The sequence below is a fragment of the Chenopodium album genome, chromosome 1 (genome assembly GCF_948465745.1).
Source record: "Chenopodium album chromosome 1, dcCheAlbu1.1, whole genome shotgun sequence".
Taxonomy (NCBI): Eukaryota; Viridiplantae; Streptophyta; class Magnoliopsida; order Caryophyllales; family Amaranthaceae; genus Chenopodium; species Chenopodium album.
This window is the reverse complement of record NC_137834.1, coordinates 39,385,466-39,402,420: the sequence shown is the minus strand read 5'-3', so window position 1 is coordinate 39,402,420 and position 16,955 is coordinate 39,385,466.

Below are 16,955 nucleotides of genomic sequence, written 5' to 3'. Positions count from 1 at the left end.
ACGTTTGGCCTGATTCCTTAAGAAAGGATACGTAGGCAACTCTTTACGGGTGCGACCACTTTAGTTTTTTGCAAACATCGCATCCCAGACTTAAAAATAAATTAAACAAAAATTCGACGAAGCATCGGCGTCACGGAAAAAATCTCGTCGCCAGCCGATTAACTCTAGCGTCAGACGACAGTGTATGTCGCCTGACGCCAGACTGTCGCAACTGGCGCCAGTCATAAAAGGGCGGCGCTATTTTTCTGGGAGTACCTGGAAATATTTCGGTGATTTTTGGAAAATTTTTGAGTTCCGTACTCGAAAAAATTTCTGGAAAATTAAATTTTCAGTTTTCATTGCTTTAATAAATTAAATTTAAAGAAGATGATTTAATTAAAAAGCTGAAATTTCATTAATAAAATAAACTAACAATTACATTATTGATGGAATTTAAATAAAGCTTAAACAAATTAACTTTAAATTTAAAACTAAGTCTAATAATTGAAAGTTAAGCAATGCTTTAATCTTTTTTCTCTTTCTTTGCTCTCTTCCAATTTTTGTCTGTATCCTCTTCATCATCCATAACTTTAGCTAGTAGGCATCCTTTAGAGGACCTACATTCAATTTTGGAGTCACTAGTTTCTCCCTTAGCTAGGACTCCATATTTCTTCTCTACCCAAGCCTTTTACTGAAGTGTCAACTTTTCTCTTCCCTTTATCCTTCGTAGAGCTCTTCTTCCTAGGCATTGTAGGTGTTTTGAACTCGACCTTTTTCACCCAAGCGTTCCTTAACGGGAATCACTTTGTCACCTAGACGACTCTTCACATCAGTTTTGCTCTGATTTTTCTTCATGTCCTTTGAAGGGTTCTTCAGAAGCCACCTCTTCACATCATTAGGCAAGGAAGGAGGAACCTTTTGGGTAATCACTTCCCATAAAGGTCTAGCGCTCCAATAAGCATCAAATTTGTCTACTTCTTGAGAGACAGGAAATTCATAGGGACGACGAAGATCCCCAGAAGGAATTGTTTGAAGTAGGTCGTACTGTCTTTTTATCCTGCAAGGATAATAAAAAGTCATCCTGGATAAACTTGGTAGACGGCATAAGGGTTGCTTGTTAACACCAACCATCTTTTCTATTTTCCACCAAGGGATGACCCACTTGATGGTAAAGTTGCAAGAGGCAAAGACCTTCTTCCATTCATGGCGCCCCATCTTAGAGAGGCGTTTCTTCCTTCTCACAAAGCAATTTGGAGTGTACTTTTCAACGTTGTCGGGAGAACTAATTAATTCTAGTCTCTCCATTAGCCACATCTGTAAAAAAAAAAAATCAATATTAATACACAAAAATATGTTTTTAATTTCTATAATTAAAAATATTATTTTTCTACCTGTAATAAAATTGGATAGCCTCGAAAAGGTGCTTTTGGATTTTTTTTCAATTCATCAAGACTAAGCATAGTCTCTCCAATGATTAGTGGCATTGGATTTCTCCCAGATTCAATCTGCTCCAAAACAGTTGATATAACTGCTTGACCCTCGTTAGTTCTACCACTAGTGAGAAGATATTGGTTAAGCATGCAAAAAAGAAAAGCCCTTCTTCTATAAACATAAAAAGACTCAGAATAAGGTCTATCAAAATAATGGCGAGCAAATTCTTTCAAATTAACTATGCTACCACCTATTGTATTTGTTAGATCTTTGTCTTTTAAATTAAAGAAGCGCTCAAAATCCTTGTAATAATATTCATTTATTCTAGGGATTACCGCAAGATCTAATGCAGGGAAGCCTAAGATAGCACCGAATTCTTCTGGCAAAGGGCTAATTTCATCACACCCTAGTCTAAAACAATGAGTATCCACATCCCAATATTCCAAGGCGGTATGAATAAAGTCTACATCAAGATCTACCCACTTGACACCATAAATACCCCCCCATATGAAAAAAGTCTAATTCATTTCTCTCCCTGGCAGTTAGAGACCGACACCATTCATGAGTGAAGTTGGTAAAACTCTTAGAGATTAAAGACATGATTATTATTTTTTCAAAAGCTAAGATTATATTTAATCTGCTGAAATTATGAAGAAAATCGGCTGAGCAGGCGGCTATTTATACACAAAATCGGCACAGTTCCAATCCGGAAAGGATTCGGAGTCAGCGCTCATCAACGCCTGACGCCAGAGCCTGGCACCAAGCGCTAAGAATCAGCGTTTGGCGCTAACGCAAAACGCGTGGCGCCAGATGGCGCTGACATGTCTTATCATACTAGCTTTTAAAAAATCGCGTTTTTTACCTGATTCGAGTCTGAACAATGACTTTACGATCTTTATTATTTTTATACCCCTTTTTCTTAATTAATATATCAATTATATTAATTATATTATTTTTGAATTTTATTTAGACTTAATTTTTAAGTTTTTGTAAATCCAATATTTTTATTTTTTCATTTTTCTTTTTTTTTTAAGGGAGAAAGTCGGATACCCTCCATCAATAATAAAAATGACGGAATTTTTGCGCAAAATTATTAATTATCACAATTCTTTGCACATACAAACATGCATATAAAAAAATAAATAAACTCATAGTGGTATGAACATACAAATATGTCTAATAAATGAGTCTAATAAAGGAAAAGTTCTATACAAAGTCAAAATAAAAAAGCACAAGAATAAACTACGGCGCTGGAGGACGTAGATGATGAGAGACGCCCATCATGTCATAAAACTGCGCAGTACGAGGAGTAACCTCTCCACCAGCTCCAGCTCCAACTCCACTCTCCTCGGGAGGTGGAAAACTCAGCTCAGGACCCGTCCACCTAAGATCAACCTGAGGCTGAGGCTGCGGAGGCTGCTGCGATGACGAGCCGACCTCGTACATCCCACTACCTCTAAGAGCCGAGGTAGCCTCTCCCTGGCCTACCGGCGCAGCGCGTGCACCCTCAGATGAAGAGCCCGAGCCCTCCACCGCCTCGGTCCGAACAGCCTCAGAACGACCACCCCGACCGCCAGAGCCAGTACGGCGACGTCTCAAGCTAGACCTCGCCGGGTCTCTCCGCACCTCATGTCTCGTCCGGGTACGAGAAGGAATGGGATGACCCTACAAGAAGAAACTAATTCAGAAACAATCAAAATAGAAGCAGTAATGCAAAAATAAGAAGGGAAACTACCTCCTGAACGGCGTCGTCGTGACGACATGTAGCTACATTCCTCATCCGAACGAGCTGGCTTCGGAAGGCATCTATACACCGTGCCATCGCCGTGACCACCTCGCGCGAGAAATGTCAAGGAAATAAAGTCAGTAATGATGCATAACATACATGAAAAAAAATTGTAAATAAATAAAGCTTACCCGAGTCTAGCGACGAGGAATCGACCGCTCCACGAAGCGCTCAAGCTTAGGAGCCGGAGGAATCATCTCCTCGATCGGCCCGTATGTCCCCTGATAATGGATGGACAAACGAGGTGGCACGAACTCAGTAGGTCCAGCCTGACGAAAGCAAATCAAAATCAGTAAAATATTACTTGGGGCTACTTAACAGAAGGTAAAAGATGAAAATCATACCGCCACCTCCTCAGCCAGTACAGGGACTTGAGCTAACAACGGTAGCAACTCCTCCTCATAACACCGCCCAGGGATCGTATAAGATCGCCAAGGGGTACCAGCTCTCTCTGACATGCTCACCAACCTCGCGCCATTAAACATGTGACGCGGCGGAGGAGCAGGAACGACAAAAGTTTCTAAGGAATGCTGAATAGCAACCCTCTCTCCAAGATATGCAACTGCTCCATATGTCCCTAAGAAATAGCGACGCTCAACGGTATACTGCGCAGCTAACCCAGGGACAACCAAGCCGATCCACGGCCGGTACTGCACGTTAGGCTCCTGCGAAGAACGCCTATCAGATAAGAATCTACCAAAGGTAATACGAAAGTGTTCAACTATACAAAGAACCATACCGAGATAATCTGATCACGGACATAAGCAGTAGACATCCTAGCGCGGCGGCCTCCCCAACAGGCACTTAATGGAAACCTCCGCGGTGACGGTCTCGCCGGCGCAACTGAGGGAAAGTACTCGTAGAACCAGATCTGCAAAAGGCAAAAAGTATCTGCAAGTGCTAACCAAAGCTTAGAACTAAACTTTATGGGAGATAAAGTATACCTCTACTACTCTCTAAAATCCGGACATAGCGACGTTTCCCGTGAAGGACCGGTGTCGACACGAGTCTCGTAACGCTCGAACGAAGTCAGCATAGGCCAAGCTGGCCCAGTCATAAGTCCCAATCAAGTGTAGATCACGGACCACAGGAAGGTAGTAAAGCAGCACTCTACTACCCTTGTCAGGGGAAAACGTCCCTGACAGCAAGATAAGCACAAAGATGCGCACCCGCTACTCTCGGGTGGTCGCATCATCCTTAAAAGCTTCCGCCAGAGTTGATGTGTCTATTTTATATAGTATTTTACCCCCGTCCCTTAGTCATAATTAGTAGTGTTTTTTGGCTCTTTAGAGCCACTTTTATTACTAATTAGTGCTTTCTAGTGTTTTTGTAGTTTTGGTTGAGTTTTGCAGGAAATTGCACTTTTGGAGCATTTTCCCGGGTTTTCATGGATCAACTACGGAAATTAGAGGAGCACGACCATCTTTGAAGCCCAAGGCCGGTTAGAGCCATCGAACCGGTGATTAAGGGCTCGGTATATGTGATACCGGGGCATTTGGACCGAGTATTCAAGACCCGAAGAGGAAATCCAGGTTGGCCCAAAGAATTGAAGACCAATCGAATTCCAAATAGTGGCCCAAGAGTGTCGCCCGGCCAAAGAGGCTGGCGCCCGGACTCGCGCCCGGCCGGGCGCGAAATTCATACTTGGAGGAAAAAGGCGCGCCCGATCGGGCGCGTGTTATTATTAGATGTTAATTATTCGACGTTTAAGTTTATTTGAATTTAGGATTCTTGCTTAGTATAAATACTTTTCCGTAAAACAAGTTTAGTACCTTTTTTACCTTCTTTTTACTCTTTCTTAATTATTTCTTAGATTTTCTCTCTCTACTTAGCTTTTAGATTAGTTTTCTCTCTCTTATACTTTGTTCTCAACTTTATTCTTAATTCCAGATTTATTTGGTAACGATTTCTCTTCTCTTAATCTTAGTTGTTTATTTTATTCCTTTGATCATGGCTTGTTTTATTACTTTGATTTGCTTAGATTTAATTATGTGTGAGTAGTTCTATTTCTAGGGTTTATGGGGATCCATAAATAATATGAAGGGGTAATTTATTGTTGTTGATTGTCAATGCTAGGTTAATTTCCTATTGATTGATTTAATGCTCTGTGACTAGATTTGCGCAGATCTTTTATGCATGAGTTTAACATTATTAATTCGAGATTCGACAGATGAGAATTGATGTTTAGGTCTAGTTTCAATAGGCATGTTAATTTATAAATGGTTGAGTCGAGATTCGAAAGATGAGATTTAATACCGGTAAATTAATTGTGTGATTGTAATACGTAGCGAAAGCCCTTTATGATCTGATTAATGTATGCATTGATGATTGATTATTATGTTTTACCCTGGAATATTATTTATTGGTGAATTTATGTCCTAGATCCTTTTATATATTGTTTTCTCCTTATTCTTAATCTTCGTAGTTTAGTTTTCTTCGATCATTATATTGTGGTTACTTTATAATCTAGATTATATCAATTAATTAGGAATAAAAAGACTCGTTTCTCTGTGGATTCGACCCTACTTCCCTATCTGCATTAGTTAGAGGACTTAGGTAATACTTTTTATTAGGGGATACGACTTTACCCTATCAAGAGTCGATCGGCAAATTCCTTTGGCGCTAAACTCGGTCGACTCTACCTCAGCACGAACCTGGACAGCAATTGGACCCAACAGCTCCTCAACCTCAGGAGAAAAGACGTTGATCTCGTTGTCGAACGGCAGCGCAGCAGAATTAAACTCCAGTCCCGTAATAAGACTGAAGTCGGTTGGGGTGACCATCATCTCACCCCAGGGGAAGTGGAAAGTGTTGGTGGTGTCCCAAAAGAACTCCACCAGGGCACAAGCCACGTGCTGACCCCCGCTAGAGGCAATCATGGCCTCCGAGGTCTCAAACAGTGTAGTCAACCCGCAAGACTCCCAGAGAAGTCTCACCTCTCCATCGACACTGATATACATCTTGTACAGGTCGCCTAGTGTGTCGCAACCTGATCCGTGGTAGCGCGTCCTACCAACCGTGATCCCACGTCGCACCCTCTCAGAAATATGGTGGACGAGGGAGAAGTATAGAGTCCGCTCATCCCACTCAGGTAGGGGACCAAGAGAAGTGGACGGGTCGGCGTCCTCCTCCATGGGCTCATGCTCCCGTCGCGTGTCTCGGGATCGTGAACCCGAACCTCGCTGTCTAGCCATGCTACATTGTGCAAAATCATCATAAATTAAGGTTTTATAGTATGTTCGCAAAAATAGAGTACGTAGTACTAAAACAGAGCACAATTTCAAATTGAGCATACACGACATTTTTCAAGCATCCAAACAATTTCTTGCAATACTATGGTAATTATTGTGACAAATTGGACAAGAATTGCTAGCAAGAACACCAAGAACAAGCTACATTGTCTTCCCGACCTTAAGAGGTCCAATAATGGTGATTTGTTCGTTTCTTCACCAAATTAAGTCAAACCAGTCTCAAATTACTCCCAAGGCAATATATAAACATAATCAAGCAATTTCATGGCATAAAATTTAATAAACAAAGTGAATTAAGCATTTCAAGTTACAAATTTTCAAGTAATTCGTGAACAAACATGTGCAAAATTCATCAAAACCGGAGTGAGTTTGGAGAAAACTTACATAGATCGGGAAAATGGATGAAATAATCTTTGATTTGTAACAAATTTGAGCGAATTTGGTTGAGAAACGAGCAAGAACGAGTGAATTGAGTTCAGCGGTGATTTCTCGAGCAAAATGAGCAGCAGCAGCGAAAATGACCAAGAAAGGGATATATACAGAAATCCCGACTCTAGCGCCAAGTGACAGGCTTTGGCGCCAGACGATAAGTTTTAGCGCCTAGCGCTAGTTCCAACGCCTGGCGCTAGAGCCAAATATGTGGCGCCAGCAAAATTTCAGCGGCGATAGAATTTTCAGCCACTCAGTGCGGGTATTTCGACCCCTTACAACATTTTGGGTTCTTTGGTACGCCAGTTAGCCCCTCTAAGCAATTTGACATGATTTAGTAATTGGTTCGATTACAATTGCATAAAGTGATTGACCTGATGAAGGATCGTCTCACTTAGCTTAAAGAGCCTATGCATTGGCTCATCGCAAGACACCGACATACTGGTTCGTAATTCAGAAGGCACCGACATACAGGTTCAAAAGCAGCAAAAGCGTCGACGTACTGGCATAGCGGAAGCAAAGTTCAAGCGAGCTTTTAAAGATCGACAAGCATTGGTCTTCGGTAATTTTCCTCGGAATATTATCGCAACAAATGAGGATAGCTTTAGGCGAGGATATCTTCGGCAGCGTTCCCTAGCTTGCGGAGAGTTGTCACAAACAACTGGAGGTGATTTCAAGCGAAGTTGTCTTCGATCGTGTTCCCTGGCTTGCGGAAGATGGTCACAAAGTGCTAGAAGGTGGTTTCAAGCGAAGCAATCTTCGATGGGGTTCTCTAGCTTGCAGAAGTCTATCATGGCAGAATTGGAGGCAATTACAAGCGTAGCAGTCTTCAGGCGGCATTCTCTAGCTTGCAGGAGGTCGTCAAAACAAACAGCGGGATAGCGTTCCCTGACTTGCGAAAGGTTATCAAAAATACAGCAATACAGCAAATGCAGCAACAAATCAGTTACTTTCAGAGACGTGTGCTCGACGGTGCAAGATACACGTTTCTTAACTCTTTTATTTGTTTAACTAACGCTAGTTTTGCAGGTATTGGCGTTACAAGAATGATTTAGGATCACAAAACGTTCTGAATCATTCTCCGTCCCTGTCGATACTTTGACTTTTGCTTTCGAAACTTGCGTTTCTCCAAACTCAGTCAAAGTGGGGGCTTCTGTAAACACCCATTTGTGTCTCCCCAAAACCAAACCCGGTGATGAGTACCATTCGCGTTGAATCATAATCGAATGAAGTGAAAATGTGGAAAGTCTAGTGTTGCGGATAGTTTTAATTTCTTGTCTCCTCTCTCTGTTTTTGAAAACCTATTTTAAGAAAACAGCAAATCAAGTTTGGTTTGGTCCATATCAAGGGTCCAATAATAGTGTAGTTGGATGGGTCTTGAAAAGAGCTTTCCAACGATATATTATAAGCCCAATTCCGATGAATAATGAGGAAGTTATGGCCAAATTACTAAACTGGGCTCGGTTTGATACTTATATGCAGCCCAATGATCTAGAGGAGGGCCTAATATGGATTTATCATTCCTAATGAAATTATAACTGATTTTAGTTTTCTAGATTCTTCTAGAAGGTTCTTTTCATTCCTAATTCGATTAGCATTGATAAATTGACTTTGGTTGACTTTTTAGAGTTTTAATCAGAATAAAAGAGTGTTTTTAAGGAAAATGCAATTTTGTCCTTCTGTACGGCTAAATTTTATCAAAATTAAGAAAACGCGTGAAAATAATTTCTAGCGCCTGACGACAAGGATTAGTGCCTGGCACTAATACTTGGCGCCTGGCGCTTGCCTTAGCGCCTGGCGCTAATGTTCAGCGTCTGGTGCTAACCTGTTTTATCCTCGTCGAAACTCTGATTTGTTTTTCTATCCGTTTGGCTAATTTTCTCTATAAATAGCCTCCTAAAACCTCCGTTTTCAATCATCAAATATCATCAACTCTCTAGTTTTCTAATTCTCTTCTCTCTCTAAGCTTATTCTCTTTTTTTTCTAAACCAATCCTTTTGCATACAAAATTCCGCATTCACAAGACCAAGAAGCACCTAGCCAAATTCAAATTTGCCTTCGCCCTAGACGTGAAAGGTTTAATTTCTGAGGGTTTGGTCCCAAATCTCTATTTCGATTATTTAATTTAATTATATTGTTTATTATTTTCCTTGAAGTTACTATCGTGTGTATTTTGTTATTAGAAAGAGATACGAGGCATCCAAGTAAGTGCTTTAATTGATTTATTGTTCTTTATGATTTAGAAATCATGTCTAGGTTGTTATTATAATTCCTAGCGTCATGTTAGGGCGTTTTGATCTTCCTAGTATTATGTTTAGGGTAACAAATATATTTTCTATTATCAAATATGACAATTATGATTCATGCGATGCTTCCTATGTTCTTTCCTAATATCCATGTTAGTATCATGTTAGGGCTTAAACTTTGATTTTTGTTGTTTAGTGACATGCTAGGGTTTGTTATTAATCTTGTTAGTATCATGCCTAGGATCTTGCTATTATTATGTTTAACATGATTATTTTATGTTGATTATTATGATTATTTTCATGATTTATGATTATAATTGTTATAATTGATTGTTATTATTATTATATATGTTGCTTGATATTTATTGTTATTGCTTGATCACAACTTTTATGCATGTTTAAAGGGAATTTTGGTACTTGTAATCACACTTAATAAGATAATTAATAATCTTGTTTAGGATTAATTTGATTATAATTCAAGTGATCGCCAATAATAGTTTTGTTTGTGCATTAATATTCAACCAACATAGATAAAAAGGTTTAGGGTTAAACCTATTAATTGCATGTTAGTCAGAAAGCGCACATGAATACGATCAGAATAAAGTAGAGGCCTATTATTAGGGCAGGTTCAATCTCTTTTAGGTTTGATTTGTACCTTCATCCCCGAACTACCAGTCATGGTTCCAGACTTATTGGAGTTGACGATCTCCTGGATCGTTAAGGGGTGAAAACTTCACCTCGTGAACGGTTTACAAGTTCCTAAAACTTGTTAGCGACTCTTTTGCTCTATCTTCTTTCCCTTTGGACGCCACCGTACTTTAGTGTATGATCACAGTGGGGTTCAAGTTTGGGGTAATGCTTGAAATATTCCCTACAGTAACTAATCACTTATTTATTGCTAGTATCATGATTAGGTTTATTTATATTTGATTTGACTAACGCTATTATTGTTGAATTGCTTCCAATATTAATGATAATTCTATTATATTATTTATGATCACCACTTTGCATGTTTAAAGGGAATATGTAATTGAAAATCACACCTAATAAGATAATTTTTACAACCGGTTTAGGTTTCTTTTTAATCTTGTTGTTTAATCAAGTGATCATTTATATTTTAGAATCATGTGTCGCATTAATATTCAACCTATTTAGCTTAATAATAGTTTGGAGCAAATTGATTCTTTGTTTGTATGCCTTTGAGATCGCAGGAATCACTTTTCACTATAAGAATCGAGTAGAGGCCAATACGGGCGAATGTGACTCCATGACTCACTTCGTACCATCATCCCCGATCCTCCTTTCGTGGTTCTGAACCCTATGGAGTTAGTTATCTCTTGGATTATGAATGGGGTGTAACCTTCACGGGTCAATCGTTGTTGCCTATTGTTGTCCCTTTATCGTGGTTGTCTTTTATGATCCGTGAACGGTTTACAAGTTCCTTAAAAACTTGTTGGCAGCTCCCTACTTTCCTTGTCCCTAATCGTATATGTCAATTCCCACTTCCTAAGAGTGCCAAGCATATTCACCACATTCTTTTACGTAGGCTCACTTTAAACAACGCCTACAGATAGGGTTCGAAAAGAGCTTTCCAACGATATATTATAAGCCCAATTCCGATGAATAATCAGGAAGTTATGACCAAATTACTAAACTGGGCCCAGTTTGATATTTATATGCGGCCCAATGATCTAGAGGTGGGCCTTGATTTATCATTCCTAATGCAATTAGAATTGGTTATAGTTTTCTAGATTCTTCTAGAAGGTTCTTTTCATTCCTAATTCAATTATCATTGATAAATTGACTTTAGTTGACCTTTTAGAGTTTTAATCAGAATAAAAGAAGTGTTTTTAAGGAAAATACGATTTTTCCTTTCTGTACGGCTAAATTTTATCAAATTAAGAAAACGCGTGAAACTGATTTCCAGCGCCTGACGACAGAATTAGCGCCTGGCGCTAATGCTTGGCGTCTGGCGCTAATGTCTGGCGTCTGGCGCTAAGTCGTTTTATTCTCTTCGGAACTATGATTTGTTTTTCTGTCCATCCGACTGATTTTCTCTATAAATATCCTCCTTAAACCTCCGTTTTCAATCAACAATTCTTATCAACAACAATCAATTTTCTTATTCTCTCTAGTTTTCAAGATTCTCTTGATATCCTCTCTTTCTCTCTCTCTCTCTCTCTCTCTCTCTCTCTCTCTCTCTCTCTCTCTCTCTCTCTCTCTCTCTCTCTTTTAAACTAGCTTTTGCATACAAAATTCCGCATTAACAAGATCTAGAAACACCTAGCATTGTTCGAAGTTGCCTTCGCCCTAGACGTGAAAGGTTTTAATTTCTTAGGGTTTGGTCCCAAATCTCTCTTTCAATTATTTAATTTAATTGTTTGATTATTATTTTTCCTTGAAGTTACTAACGTGTGTATTTTGTTATTAGAAAGAGGTACGAGGCATCCAAGTAAGTGTTTTAATTGTTGCATTGATATTATGGTATAGAAATCATGTATAGGTTATTATTATGATTCCTAGTATCATGTTTAGGGTAACAACTATAATTTCTAATATCAAATATGCTTATTATGATTCCCCTAGTATCATGTTTAGGGTAACAACTATAATTTCTAATATCAAATATGCTTATTATGATTCCTGCGATGCTTCCTATTTCTTTCCTAATATTCATGTTAGTATCTTGTTAGGGTTAAAGCTTTGATTTTTATTGTTTAGTGACATGCTAGGGTTTGTTATTAATCTTGTTAGTATCATGCCTAGGATTTTGTTATTATTATTGTGCTTTAACATGATTATAATTATGATTATGATTATTTTTATAATTATTATTATTATGATTATTGTTGTGATTATGTTGCTTGATATATTTATTGTTATTGCTTTATCACACCTTTTATGCATGTTTAAAGGAAATTTGTACTTGTAATCACGCTTAATAAGATAATTAATAATCTTGTTTAGGGTTAACTTGATTATAATTCAAGTGATCGCCAATAATAGGTTTATTTGTGCATTAATTTTCAACCAACATCGGCGATCACTTGAATTATAATCAAATTAACCCTAACAAGATTATTAATATCTTATTAAACGTGATTACAAGTACAAATTCCCTTTAAACATGCATAAAGGCGTGATCAAGCAATAAAAATAAATATCAAGCAACATAATAACAATAAATAATAATGAATCATAAAAAAAAATAATAATAATAATAATAATTATAATCATAAATCATGTTAAAGCATAATAATAATATCAAGATCCTAGGCATGATACTAACAAGATTAATAACAAACCCTAGCATGTCACTAAGCAATAAAAATCAAATATTTAACCCTAACATGATACTAACAAGCATAAATATTAGGAAGAAAATAGAAGGCATCATAACAATCATATTTGATATTAAAATTACCCTAGACATGATACTAGGAATTATAATAACATCCTAAACATGATTTCTACATCATAACATTAATAAAACCATTAAAATACTTACTTTGATGCCTCGTACCTCTTTCTAATAACAAAATACACGCGTTAGTAACTTCAAGGAAAATAATAATTAAAACAATTAAATTAAATTAAATAATTGAAAGAGAGATTTGGGACCAAACCCTCAGAAATTAAACCTTTCACTCTAGAGCGAAGGCAACTTTGAATATGGCTAGGTGTATCTAGATCTAATGAATGCGGAATTTTGTATTTGAGAGAAGCTAGTTTAGAAAAAAGAGAGAGAGAAAAAATGATATATTGTAGATGATTGTGGATGAAAACTGATGATAGTTGATGAATCAAAACGGAGTTTTTACGACGTTATTTAAAAAGAAAATCAGCCAAAAAGATAAAATATCAAAACAGAGTTCTGGCGCAGATAAAATTGGATTAGCGCCAACGCTGGCTATTGGCGCCAGGCGCCAATGCTAGCGCCAGGCGCTACAGCTGGCGTTTGGCGCTGATTCAGAAATTCACGCGTTTTCTTAAAATCAGATAAAAATTGTCGTACAGGAGGATAAAATCGTATTTTCCTCAAAATATGTTCTTTGATTTTAATTAAAACTCTGAAAAGTCAACAAAAGTCAATTTATCAATGCTAATTGAATTAGGAATGAAAAGAACCTTCTAGAAGAATCTTGAAGACTAAAATCATTCCTAATTGCATTAGGAATGATAAATCCATATTAGGCCCTCCCCTAGATCATTGGGCCGCATATAAGGCTCAAACCGGGCCCAATTCAGTAAATTGGTCATAACTTCCTCAATATTCATCGGAATTGGGCTTATAATATATCGTTGGAAAGCTTTTGTCAAGCCCCATCCAACTACACTCCTATTGGACCCATATCATGGACCAACTAAACTGGATTGGCTGTTTTCTCAAAATAAGTTTTCAAAAACAGAGAGAAGAGAAAAGAAATTAAAACTTTCCGCAACACTAAACTTTCCACACTTTCGCTTCATTCGATTATGATTCGACGTGAAAGGTACTCATCACTGGGTTTGGTTTTGGGGAGACACAAATGGGTGTCTACAGTAGCTGATGCTGAACTCAGTGATCTTGAAAACCCACTTTGCCAACCTACTAGATTTTTCTACTTTGCCGAGGACTTTTTCCAGCGGCTGATCAGTTAAGACCGCTATCTGATGGCAAACAAAATAGGGCCTCAACTTTCGAGCGGCTACCACTACTACATAAGCAACTTTTTGAAGTAAGGGGTAGCGAGTCTCGGCATTTGTCAGAGTGTGACTGACAAAATAGATTGGCTGCTGAACTTTTTCTTCTTCCCTCAGCAGCACTGCACTAATGGTGGCTGGGCTGACAGCCACGTATAAGTACAGGGTTTCCCCTTCAGCAGGACGAGCCAGCGTAGGAAGTTGAGCAAGATGCTCCCGAAGCTGCTTGAAAGCTTCTTTTTGCTCGTCTTCCCAGATGAGCTCCTTTATTTTTGGAAGTTTCAGGGCTTTGAAGAAGGGTAACCCCTTGTCCGAGGCTCTTGAGATGAACCTTGACAGGGCTGCCATTCTTCCGGTGAGCCGCTGAACATCCCTCTTTGTTTTCGGCTCGGGAAGATCAAGCATTGCTTGCACCTTGGCGGGATTGGAGTCAATCCCTCTCTTGCAGACCATGAAGCCTAGGAACTTCCCAGACTTCACGCCAAAGACACACTTCTTCGGATTCAGCTTCATTTGGTGCTTTCTTAAGGTGGCGAAGGTTTCAGCCAGGTCCTTGACATGGTCTTTATCTTCTTTGCTTATGACGATAGAAACGTCAACATAGACTTCCATGTTTCGGCCTTTTTGCTCGGCGAAAACTTGATCCACCAGCCTTTGATATGTTGCCCCCGCATTTTTCAATCCGAAGGGCATCATTTTGTAATTGTACACCCCGGCGTTCGTGATGAAAGTCGTCTTGGCTCGATCGTCGGGATGCATGAAGATTTGATGACACCCCGAGAATGCGTCCATGAAACTAAGAAGGGCATGCCAACTTGTCGAGTCGACTAGCTGATCGATTCTCGGCAAGGGATAGAAGTCCTTCGGACAAGCCCTATTTAGGTCCGTGAAGTCAATGCACATTCTCCAGGTGTCATTTGCCTTCTAAACCATCACCACATTTGCCAGCCATTCTTGATACTGGCAGGGTTCGATGAAGCCTGCATCCAACAACTTTTTGACTTCGGTTGCGATGTCTCGGTTCTTATTTGCGGAGTAGTTCCATTCCTTTTGCTTAACTGGTCGACACGTGGGGTCAATATTAAGTTTATGAGAGATGAGATTCGGATCAATCCCAAGCATGTCAGCTGCCGAGAAAGCGAACACATCTCGATTGTCCCGAAGGAGTTGGATGATTTCAACGCGGACATTTGGATCAAGGTCCATTCCGATTGTAACACATTTTTCAGCGTCTTCCTCGGTCAATTCGACCGTCTCAGTCTGCTGATCCAGCTCCATGGATTTGGGGCCGGATTCTTCACTATCTGGCCTGCCGTCAATATCAACAGGCGTCCCAGACTTTTTCTTCGGCTGGCTCTCTGAGTCGTTCGGCTTAGATGAAGAACCGGCCTTTTCTTTCTCTGACCATTTTTCTTTGGCCAGAGAACCTTGGGCCGAAGCACTTAGGCCTTTCGGCTTCTTCGTATTTGGCTCTTTTTCTTTTTCTTTTTCCTCCTCATCCTCATCGTCGCCGTCTTTCGAACGACTAGTGGATGGGTTGAGGTAGTTGCACCATCGGGCCTCCTTTTGGCTGCCCTCAATTCTTTCGAGGTAACCGGCGTCTGAAACGTATATCATCATCTGATGGTAAGTTGAGACTACCCCTTGAATTTCGTGAATCATAGGTCTCCCCGTGATCACATTGTAAACTGAAGGAGCGTCAATGACAAAGAATTCGTCCATGACGTTCCAAGCTGCTTCAGCGCGGCCGATGGTGACAGGAAGGAGGACCTTCCCGTCAGGAAAAGTTGAAGCTCCAATGAATCCAGATACCGGGTAGGGTACTTGCGTGAGGTGTTTGGGCTTCAGCTTGATTTGATTGTAGGCCTTTCGGAACAAAATATTTGCTCCGCTGCCTACATCCACGAGAGTCCTGGAGACATCATGGTTGGCAATTGTTGCAACAATCACCAAGGGATCCACGTGAGGGAATGTCACCCCCTGACAGTCAGCGGCTGAGAACGTCATGTTCGGCGCCGGTGACTGAGGAGGTTGGACATCAGCATTGTTCACCTGGTGGGTCAGAGCCCTAAGGTGACGCTTATGCTCCCTTCGAAAACATGTCCCTCCGGAAATAACATGTATCGGGGCAAATTTTTCCTCCGAAGATTTGTTGTTGATCTTCCGGGGGAAGTCCTGCTCCTGCCGAGAGTCTTCTCAGACTTCCCAACCTCTTTTTTTTCGCCGTGATCCGCGATATATTTTTTCAAGTATCCCTTCCGGACCACATCCTCAATTTGGTCCTTCAGCTGGATACACTCTTCGGTGTTGTGTCCCGTGATTCATGGAACTTACACCAAAGATTTTTATTTTTCTGCTGATACCACTGGGGAAGTGGTCTCGGCTTTCGGTAACTCTGCTCTCCCTTCGTCACGCTGTAGATCTTAGCGCATGAGAGGGCGAGCGGAGTGTAGGATTCATATCTGCCCAGGTAAGGTGCAGATTTCTCCTTCTTCGGCTCGTTGACCGAAGCTTGTTTCGAGGCTTTCGCCTTTCCTTTCGACTTCTGGCCTTGGCCTTCGGTCGATTGTTGTTTTTGTTTCCCGCCCCCAGTTTGAGGTTGGGTTTTTGTTTTGTTCCACTCCTCGGATCGGATGAATTTATCCGAAGCACTCAGAGCCTCCTCCAAGGTCTGGGGTAAATTCATGACCATGAAGTCGGAGAACGGTCAAGTCTGAAGGCCGTGCTGAAGAGCAAAAACGGCCAACCCTTGATCCAGCCGAGAAATGCTGGATGACTCGTTGCTGAAGCGAGTCAGGTAGTCGCGAAGGCTTTCGGCTTCCCTTTGCTGTAGGCCCATGAGCTCTGCAGTTGTTTTCTCTCATCGGTTTGCCGTAGAAAACTTACTTTTAAACTTGGCGGACAAATTGTCCCACCCAATTATGGAACCCTTCTTTATTCCCTTGGAGATCCATGCTTGCGCGACCCCCTTGAGAGTGGTGGGAAAGTATTTACACCAGGTGGCTTCAGACCTGGGGCACAGGTGCATATTCCCCTCGTAAGAGGCAATGTGGTCCTTCGGATCCGAAGTCCCATCGTAGGTAATGTGCGATGGGATTTTTACCGTCGGCACATGCTCTTCCAAAATCCATTGCTCGAATAGAGAATTGG